Raw genomic sequence first — 10,050 nt, forward strand, 5'->3', positions numbered from 1 at the left:
ATGTTGATTTATGAGTAGTTTCTTCTGATACCATTGGGCACTTCATGAAAGAGGAAAAAGAAAGGATCATCTGAAAGGAAAAGGTTCATCCTGACTGATAGCATAAGAAATACATGGCTATCATATTGACCACTAATTTCTAAAATATTAATAACCCATGTTGGAAGGGATGTGAATATACAGTCACCTTTTTCATTACTGGGAGGAGTGTGGTTTATCATCATCTTTCCAGAATGAAACTTGGCAGTGTATATCAGGAAGCTTACAAGTATTTTTATGCCCTTTGACCTAGTAATCTACTTATAGGAGTTTCTATTGAAGAAATAAGCAAATATTCGTCTAGATTTATACAAAACATATTTAATAGAGGATCATTAACCATAGTATAAAACTGGAAATAACTTAATTTTCCAGAAATAGGATGAGTAGTCACTACCCGTTCCAGTTTCTATTACCATGTAAAAAACTGTCCCCCAACCGAGTGGCCTAAAATAAAAATACGTTATTACATCTCACGATTTTATGTTCGAAGCGCACAGATGGTACTGTCTCTGCTCCACTATGTCTGAGGCTTCTGGGGGGTTCACGTAAAAGCTAGGAGCTGAACGGAAGAGCTGGGCGTGTCTCTTTCTCCCTACAACATCTCCACGTACCTAGTTTGGGCTTCTCCACATCCGGGTGGGCTCAGCATAGCTGGCCATTCACGCGGCAACGCAAGAGTTCACTACTGCGTTTTACAAGAGGAAAAAAACGGAAACTTCGGTTTCTCATGGCTTGCTTGGAATCTGGAAGAGCGTCTGTCACTTCCACCATATTCTCCTGGTCAAAGCAGTTAGAGAGCCTATCCATATTCATGGGGAGGGGACACAGGCCCTAACTTCGGATGGAAGGAACGTCAAAGAATGTGTGTCAGTCTTCAAATTTTCGCATTTGACGATAAAATCGCAACCAGTTAAAAGTATTGCACGGCTCGTTGTTGGAAAACAAAGAGGGTAATCATTCTGAATAATACGTCTTGGTTGTAATTATAAGAGAAATCAGCTGATTTCCAAGGAAATTCCAAAATAAGAAAAATACTTTGCATAATGGTGTGATCTCTGAACCAGAATAAAAATCTTCTATGGGAGCTCCTTTGAAGATGGGTGTGTATTTGCATGCGATGTTTTGAGAAGTTTATGCAAGTTGTGAACATTTTTATAGCTTTATTCTTGTGAATATCAGAAACAATTGAACTTCACATTGACATCAAAGTCAAAAAGAAATTGGTGACACAAATTAGTTGCAGACAGGAGAAATGGTGACAGGTCTCTAGGGACATCTGCAGCCTAAAGATATGGGAAGAAATACAAAGATTCAGTAAAGGAAAAAACACCAAAAAATGATGAAAAAAGACAAAAGGGAAAAAGTTTGAAGCATATTTTAAGAAGAAAAAATGTCAGGGGCTCCTGGGTGGCTCAGTTGTGTCCGACTTGGGCTCAGGTCAAGATTTTGCAGAGTTCAATCCCAGAGTTGGGTTCTGTGCTGACAGCACAGAGCCTGGAGGCCACTTCAGATTTTGTGTTTCCCTCTCTCTCTGCCCCTCTCCCACTCGTGCTCTGTCTCTCCAAATAAATAAATAAATAAATAAATAAATAAATAAATATTAAAAAGAAGAAGAAGAAAAATATCAGCATTTACAAGGAAATAAGTGAGATTTGTAACTACTCGAAACTTGTGACACCACTATTTGGCATTTATTGAAGGTGACAAATTAAAGGCATTGCTTTTTCAGAGGTGTCTGTAGAAACAAAATGTTGAAGACAAGAAATATTGAAACAAACGGAGTCATGATTAGAGTAATGGTCAAGGAAATTATGGAATAGCAATGTATGAGAATATTATATAACCATAAGATTAAAAAATTGAAAGACTAAGACTAAGAAAGACTGCATCATAAAGCTAACTGAAAATATATAAAAGTGTCAGCATGCTAGAGTTAACATTTTGTGAAAAATACAAGTGGTAAAAACTGGTATCCAGCTCAGATACGAAAATCTAACAGGGTCTACGGATAGCTGTTCCTTGGTAGGTTTGCTTAGTGTTGCAAATCTTACATTATTATGTAAGGGAGTGGTAAACCACTGTTGCTAAATATAGGACAGCAGAGCTGGAAATTCAAAGACTATGTTTCCTTTTTTAAGGATCAAACGATTTATGTTTTTAAAGATTATTTTAAAATATAAGGAGAAAAGGGGGACGGAAAGCTGTATGCATACGAAATTATGAGATACCAGTTTTATAAACTCCTCCTCATCCTTCTGCAATTATGGTTTTGCCAACTACGGTAATATAGTCATAAACCAACACTGATCCTTTTAAAGACGTGAGGTTCTGTTTAGTATCCTTACGCCCCAGAGCCGCACAATTATTGCCCTTCCTTTACACACAATGAGAAAGAAGGGCTGTTTACTTTTTAATTTACTTGTTATTATTTATTTATTTATCCATTTATTTATTTTAAATATGGAACACTTCACAAACTTGTGTGTCACCCTTGCGCCGCGGCCATGCTAATCTTCTCTGTATCCTTCCAGTTTTAGTGTATGTGCCGCCGAAGCGAGCCCAGGAAGAGCTGTTTACGCGCTATTTCCGTAATGCATGGCCAGGGTTAAACCAGGTCCACAAAAATGTACTTTTCATCATGATAACTTGTGAATACGAAAAATTACTTGAAGGCATTTTTTTTCCCCCTTCTACCTTGGAAGAGCAAATAAGGAAGAATGCAAGTATTAGTTGCCCCATTTTAATTCAGAAGCGTATTTAAGACGTGGGATCTGAGCATCATGAAACTTGTAAATACTTGCCTCAGTAGACTGTGTTCCAACAGACAGTGCAAAATCATGCCTGTCTCTTCCTTGACTCAGAGGGTAGTTAATGTCCTGTAATAGTGACAAGGACAAAGGTTGCAGGGCATGGATAAAAGGAATTTTACTAATAGTTCAGTTTCTAGGGACCCCAGGGATACAGTCCAACTGTAATTTAGGAGGTCTAGCAACAGTAAATTATTTGTTCAAGGGCTCAAAGCTATTCAGTGAGTCAGGGCTTTGGCTGTGCTATCAGGTGTCCCATCTGCTGCGTCAGGTCACCTTGGTCCACATCCCTGGCCCTTGCTCTGCCCAGTACCCGTGGTCCCGGAAGGTTGGTTGCCTGAGACTGTGCCCTGGAATCTCTGGCTCCTCCCATCATTTCCATTTGTAAGTAACTTATGTCCCCACATCGTGATATCAAAATATTTTCTTGGAATATAGGGCTAATGTGTGTAGACTAGTCACCCTAACTTTTGTGTCCTAATATGGTGGTTCTGAATGTCTAGCATGCATCCCGGTCATCTTGAGGGCTTGGTGAAAGAGAGATGGCCAGGCCTCACTGCCAGGCCTTCTGATTCAGTAGATGTAAGGAGGTGGGAGGGTGGTGGGGCTGAGAGTTCGGATTTTTAACAAATTTTCACATAGTGCTGATACTGCTGGTTAAGGGACTGTATCTTGAAAGCCAGGGCTCTTCTAAAACATTTTTTGTGTCATTGTGTTCATGGCAGATTTTGTGTTATCTATATGCCGTAGGAATTATGGATGTTTCCTAATCCTTCCACACCCTTTTGCTGGATGCACACTGAACTTATGAGCCCAGTCATAAGAAGACTGGCCAACCTTCACCTGGTGGTGTGTGTGGAGCTCCTGATGCTAACTGAGATAAATCCTGCCTCTACCGTCCAGGACCTTTCATGTTTAGGCTAAAATTGCCCCCTCCAGAGATTGCTTAGCCCAATAGATTAGAAAATCCTTGGCACGATGTCATGATCTAATGAGATTACTCTTTAACCTTCAATTTCCAGTAACATTCCAAATGCTAGGGAACTATTAAAGCCACAGTGCAATCATAAAATGTATACTAATGATCTCTCAGGGACAAATGTATTTGGAGTAGGAGCCATTAGATAGAATAAGAATTCTAGATACATTGTTTTGATTCATGCTAAGAATTTGTGGTTTATCCTTCACATGGGTTTCTATATTCCTTTCCCCATATATCATTTTTTAAATGAAAAAAAATCAGTATCACAGTATTGGATTTTCCAAAGAGTTCACAATTACCACCAGTAGTTAGATAATAGTATTTTGGATGTTCGAGAATTACTAGTAGAGGTCAGCTGAAGGGAAAAGAGAATAACTGCAAAACTAGCCAAATAAGAGCCTCACCTGATGTACCTGCATCATTTTTCTCTACTCTCGTCTCTGCTTTGGGATGAAGGTTGAGTTCCGGAAGAGCATTAAAATATCTTGTGGCTAGGGGTGCCTGGGTGGCTCAGTCAGTTAAGCGGCCTTATCAGGTCATGATCTTACGTCTTGTAGATTCGAGCCCGGCATCGGGCTCTGTGATGACAGCTCAGAGCCTGGAGCCTGGTTCAGATTCTGTCTCTGTCTCTGTCTCTCTCTCTCAAAAAATAAACATTAAAAAATTAAAAAAAATCTTGTGGCTTCATCGAGATGATGTAAATAAGGCACATCCTAGCACATATTAGAACTTCCATATCTGCCCCACCACCCAACTCTACGATATTCTCCTTTGTGTGGAGGAAAGGCACGTGGCTAAAAGAAAAGTTATTCATGCATTCTACTTAGGCACATAGTTCCCTGCTGCCTGTCTAGCCTAGAAAGGAGTCTAATTTGCTGATGATCACAATTAGGAGGGAATGATCCATTACATTACCTTTAATGAGCTGCAGAAGGTCACTTGGTTATGGATGGTCCCATGCAAAGGTTGCGGTTCAGGGTGATAGGAAATCCCTGACAGCGTCTTCCTGACATTTGTGCAGTGGCCATAACAAAGGAAGGATTGCTAGTTTGTAGTCATTGGAATGCCTAAACTTCATTGCATCTTTCCATTTGGACAAGCTTTAGTGTTACTACCTCAAGTGCTTAATAATTTATATACAGAGCTTATGTAACTGGCAGTTATGATGCACAGCATTAACTTAGAAGTGGTCTCGTAGTTGAAGGGATGATAGAGTTTCCACATTTATTATATTTCCTCTCCCTTGATTTTAAGGGTACATTTAAACTTCTGCCAGTAAGTTCAGGAGCTCTGAAAACCAATTAATGATTTAGTTAAAAAGTCTGCAGCAGAACGTATTAGACTGACTTGTCTCTGAGAGCGAGGAAGACATTTCTATGGGGAAATTTCCACTTTGAGACATATTAATATTTTTATTTGTATTACATTTTTTTTGATGTTTATTTATTTTGGAGGGAGAGAGAGAGCGTGAGGGGGGAGGGACAGAGAGAGGGAGACACAGAATCCGAAGCAGGCTCCAGGCTCTGAGCTGTCAGCACAGAGACTGATGCAGGGCTCGAACTCACAAACCGTGAGCTCATGACCTGAGCAGAAGTCGGACACTCAACCGACTGAGCCACCCAGGTTCCCGTAGACACATGAATATTTTTAAACATCGATGAAATATAAGCCTTTCAAGAAGATGAAACAAGAGGAAGGCAAATGTAGAATATTTGCTTTATCATGCACTGAAGGGGTACTTAACTGATGATATGAACTTGGCTCTGTTGTATTATTCTAGTCGAGCAATAAATAGAACGTTAAGGTTTATACAGCATTCAGTAAACTGTAACAGAATGTGCTTGAAAGGCTTCTAATTTTTCAAAGACAAGTCGTTTATTTTGTAAAGGCGAATAAAAATGAAACTAGAAAAACATGTCGTTTCTCAAACCGTACCTGTGGTGTAAGAAAGGTTATTGGATTAACTAAAGGCATTTTTGAACTCGTGACTGAAAACCCTAGCTTTCCTTATGCCCAAGTAGAAAATATCTGTATGTTTAAAACATGGATGGCTGGGGAATGTTCCAAGGGGAATGGTAGCAGGGGAAAAATAAGGTCCGAGTCTGGAAAGTGAGTCCATTTGGATGTCATTTCGATAAAGGCATAAATCCCTGAGAACCTCTCCATTCAAGAGGATAAACATATCACAGGTGAAGAACACTCACCTAATGATTTCAAGCTCACAGCAATCTTCTCTACACCATTATCATAAATTGCTGGCTTGGCAAGGGAGACATAACTAAGGAATTCATTGTTTGAAGCAACTCTTTTGACAGAGTTTCTTTCCCGGTTCGTATTCCTATGTGTGCGGCTGCCCCTATTTGTATCTTTGACAACGCAGCTTCATTTTCATTCAGTGTGGTTTTTCTTATCATGGATATTTTACCATTGCACGTCCAGTTATTTTTCCTAAGTTCTGTCTACAAAGGGAAAACAGAATATAGAGGTGCATGGATAAAAAAAAAAAAAAGTTTGGTTTGGGCACAGTCGCACGGTCTCCCTTCATGTGGGTACAAACACTTTAGCCAGGGCTAATTGTGGGCTAGTCACATCCTCAGAATTAAGTGTCTAATTGTTCCCACAATGGTCTTGGTCCAATTGTGGCTGCAATTGGCTACAGGTGCAATGTTTGCACCTGCAGCTAATAGAGGGCTTAAGCTACCCAAAACAAGTTGCCTGAGCAAAGTTAGGGCCCTTGCCTTCCAGGTCCCCAAACCCTTGAAGCAGCCTGTTTTTATCCCAAAGATACTGTTTCGCAAACATCCTTTATTGTGCTAGAACTTCCCTTGGTCTATCATCCTTTGCATTTTGTGTCACAGTGTATCATTTCTCCCCATGAGAACAGAGTAGATCTGGGCATTTATATATATATTTTTCACGGAAACAAAATCTTTGTTAAATAGTTCCTGAAAAGAACAGATGTTGCCCATTATCTGAGTGGAAAGCCTCGTTTCTGCAAAGAGCAGATCAAGGAGTAAAGAAAAGGGTTTTTTTTTGATGGCAAAGAGCCACGACTGGGGCACCAGCCATCAAAGGTGCCCCTTCATTATCAATATAAACTTATATAAAATTTAGCAAGTGAAAACAAGACAGGGACTCGCATAAACATCTGGTTCACAACAGCAGTATTTTTGCCCATAGACTCATTTTTAATAGCCCAGGTGTATTTGCTAATTTATAGTTAGTACCCGAGGAACGTAGCACCTACTCGCCAGGCACATTTTTCTGAATGAAGCAGACGATATTGAAGCAGTGGCTCGTGGGTCATTGATACCGTTTTAGCCACAGAAATTTTACTTTGTTTTCTTTTTCATCTCTCCCCGTGCCGCCTTCCCCATCCCATTTCCTCTACTTGGAAGAGGGCTGATACGCAATTCTCATTGTTCTTCCTGGGAGTGCTGTACATCTGGATTGGACTTCCTAATGAAATGGTGGCCTTTCTGATGAGTCCAGCTGGTCAGTGACGTGGCGTGGCCCTGTTTTGAGATGAACGCAGCGTGGAGTCAAGGGAGAGAGACGGTCGGCGCTCCCTTGAAGGCTGGGCCGTGGGGAAGAAGGCCTCACGGAACAATTGGCCAAGGCGTGGCCCAATGATTAGCAGGTGCTGCCCTCTCTGACCTTGGCTGTATTTCCTGGCCAGCGAAGAAGCTTGTATCAACACGCTTGGAACGGATGAAGACATGGATGTTTCCCAATTGTTTGACTTCTAACCTTCCTGGGTGACCTGCATGTCACTAGCTGAGAGGCCACAGCAGAGCCCGGATGGGGCCTCCCGGCTTCTACGGTGGATTGCCAACTAACGAATAAGGCCATTTGATGCCGGTCTCGAGGTTAGAAGCCAACAGTCAGGATTTTCACAACATCATCTCTTAAAGACGTTACTAAGTGGACACACATCATCCTTACAACTCCTGGAACTCAGAGAGGAAACCGTCTGACTTTGGAGCTGTTGCCAATGATGGCTTCAACGGGATTTTCGTGATACTCGAGTAGAGTGACACCAGAAATTTTTACAGATCCTCAAAATCTCCGAAAGGCATTTAAGTAGTTGTGGCTACATTTAAATCTTCTTGAAGAAGTAAGTATCTTTTAAAGTATGACGTTGAATTGGGATACGGGCACGGACACAGCTGATGCTATAAGTTTCTCTTCAGAAGTAAATTAGTGTCATTTCTTATGGTAAGTGTCGTATATCTCTGTGATGCACCATATTACATATATAACGTTAAACTTTATAACATAAATGGACACTTCCAAGGGATTCAGTGTGCTAGCAGTTTTAACATTATGTATTTCATGTATAAATTTCAAAATCTGGCCAACTCAATCAAAAAATTCTAGTTAAGTGCCTTAATCCTGCAAACTTTGATGAGTCCTGGGTTTTAATTCTGGCTTCCTATGGTGAGACAAGTAATTTTACCAGATACATTTTTCATCCCTATTGCTAAAAGCATCTCTAAGGGATTTTGCTTCTCTATGTATGAAATGTGAGTCCATGGGCTGATCTTCCTGAAGGAACACCAGGAGTTGGTGAAACCATTTATGTACCTTTGTGGTTCATTTATACACACTTTTCTCAGTTTGAAGAAATGTTGAAAAACTAGAGATGATCATTATTAGTATCTAAACAATGATTTAAAAAGCCTTCTTTCTCCAGTGATAGCTTGGTAGCTCATATCTGGAATTTGCTGCTTAGGCTAAGACTTTCTAAAAAGTTCAAATCAATAGCTGTGACATCTTCAAGGATGCCAGTTTTCTTCTGATAATGTTCTCCTCATGTCATATTTTGGAAGAATACCATTATGATATTTAAAAAGTGAAGGGTATACTTTTCAATTGGCTATTATGTTCCCGTATTTCTAACTGTAGATACAGCAGATGTAGCGGACCCTGTGGTGTGCTGCCCAGATTCTCCCTTCAGGAACAAGGCTCTCATCCCCTCAGCTGCCGGGAGCGTTGGCATAGCTCATATGCCAACATAGGAGATCAAGACGTGGCCTAATTAGCCTAGTTTACTCTTAGCTGAGTCACTTCCTAGCAATCGCCCTCTGCCAAAGATGACTGCCTTCCCTAACACTGTCGTCTCTCTCTAGGGGCAGCACACATTCAGTGAGGGGGTGATGCAAGGGTAAAATGGCCTTACCCTTTTGCCTCATTGGAGACAAATCTGAAGGCCTATCCAGCTGCAGAGTTCTTTGGGGGACTGGCTGAGATCTTGGTTCCAACTTTTTTTTTTCTTTAACTTTTTTTGCTACCAAATCCTGCTTTCCTCATTCTTTTATCAGTTCTGAGAGTACTCCCGATAAAAATACTGGCCTCCAATTTTTAATTTGGAGGCTTGAGTTCTCAAGGAACTCAAAACAGCATAGGAATACAAAATTCAAAAGAGTATACTATGCAGAAGACACTTCCTGAAACTTCCTTTCTCTTTTGCAAACACTGCTCTTTTACAGTGTGTGTGTGTGTGTGTGTGTGTGTGTGTGTGTGTGTGTGTGTTTTCCTTAAAGCCTGTATACTCAGGATCCACAGATGGGCCATTTTAGTAGAACTTCTGTTAATATATTTCTAAATCTTTTAGTGCTAAACCAAGCACCTAATACTAATTCTTTTAGGCTATTGCTAGGCCATGAGATTATCGCCCAGAACAGACTTGGAAACAGCATGCGTTGAGAGCTGAGGAGTTAATGGGGAAGACCATCTTAGTGAGCACACACTAAACCATCTGCAAAACTTCACATCTCAGAATGCAAGTGACCGGGTGACTGCACTTTCTAAACACAAAGGGAAATGTTTCAAAAGTCAGGCGCCAAGAATGATTTGTTTTGCACTTAGTAAATCCCTTACAAAGCAGTCAGATATATGGATTGATCTCCTGGAAGGTTTGCCCCTCTGTCATGAGTATGCGGATATATGGCCCTGGGGGATTCTTCCATTTCCTGGGAAGATAAATGGTAGATGGTATTACCAAAGCTTGGCATTTACAAGTTTTTGGGAGATAATTTGGGACTTTCTGAAGGCTAGTTTCGGGGATGTTATAAAGAGGTTACAAGGCAGAAATACGAAATAAAGATTGACAGAAGGCAGAGAGAAGAACAGGAAAGGATTTTTTCCTAGTTTTTGGTCACACTGGCCCTCTCATTCTGTAATTCCATCACTCATTCATTTATTCATTCATCCATT

General features: G+C 40.6%; 1 non-coding gene across 1 annotated transcript; it reads right to left on the reverse strand.

Annotated features, from left to right (window-relative positions):
* Positions 1-2,496: 2,496 nt before the first annotated feature.
* LOC122211344 lies at positions 2,497-2,601 on the reverse strand. Its single transcript, XR_006198644.1, has one exon. It is a non-coding gene; the product is annotated as a U6 spliceosomal RNA (small nuclear RNA).
* Between the last annotated feature and the right edge of the window lie 7,449 nt (positions 2,602-10,050).

Source organism: Panthera leo, chromosome F2, assembly GCF_018350215.1.
Source record: "Panthera leo isolate Ple1 chromosome F2, P.leo_Ple1_pat1.1, whole genome shotgun sequence".
Lineage (NCBI taxonomy): Eukaryota > Metazoa > Chordata > Mammalia > Carnivora > Felidae > Panthera > Panthera leo.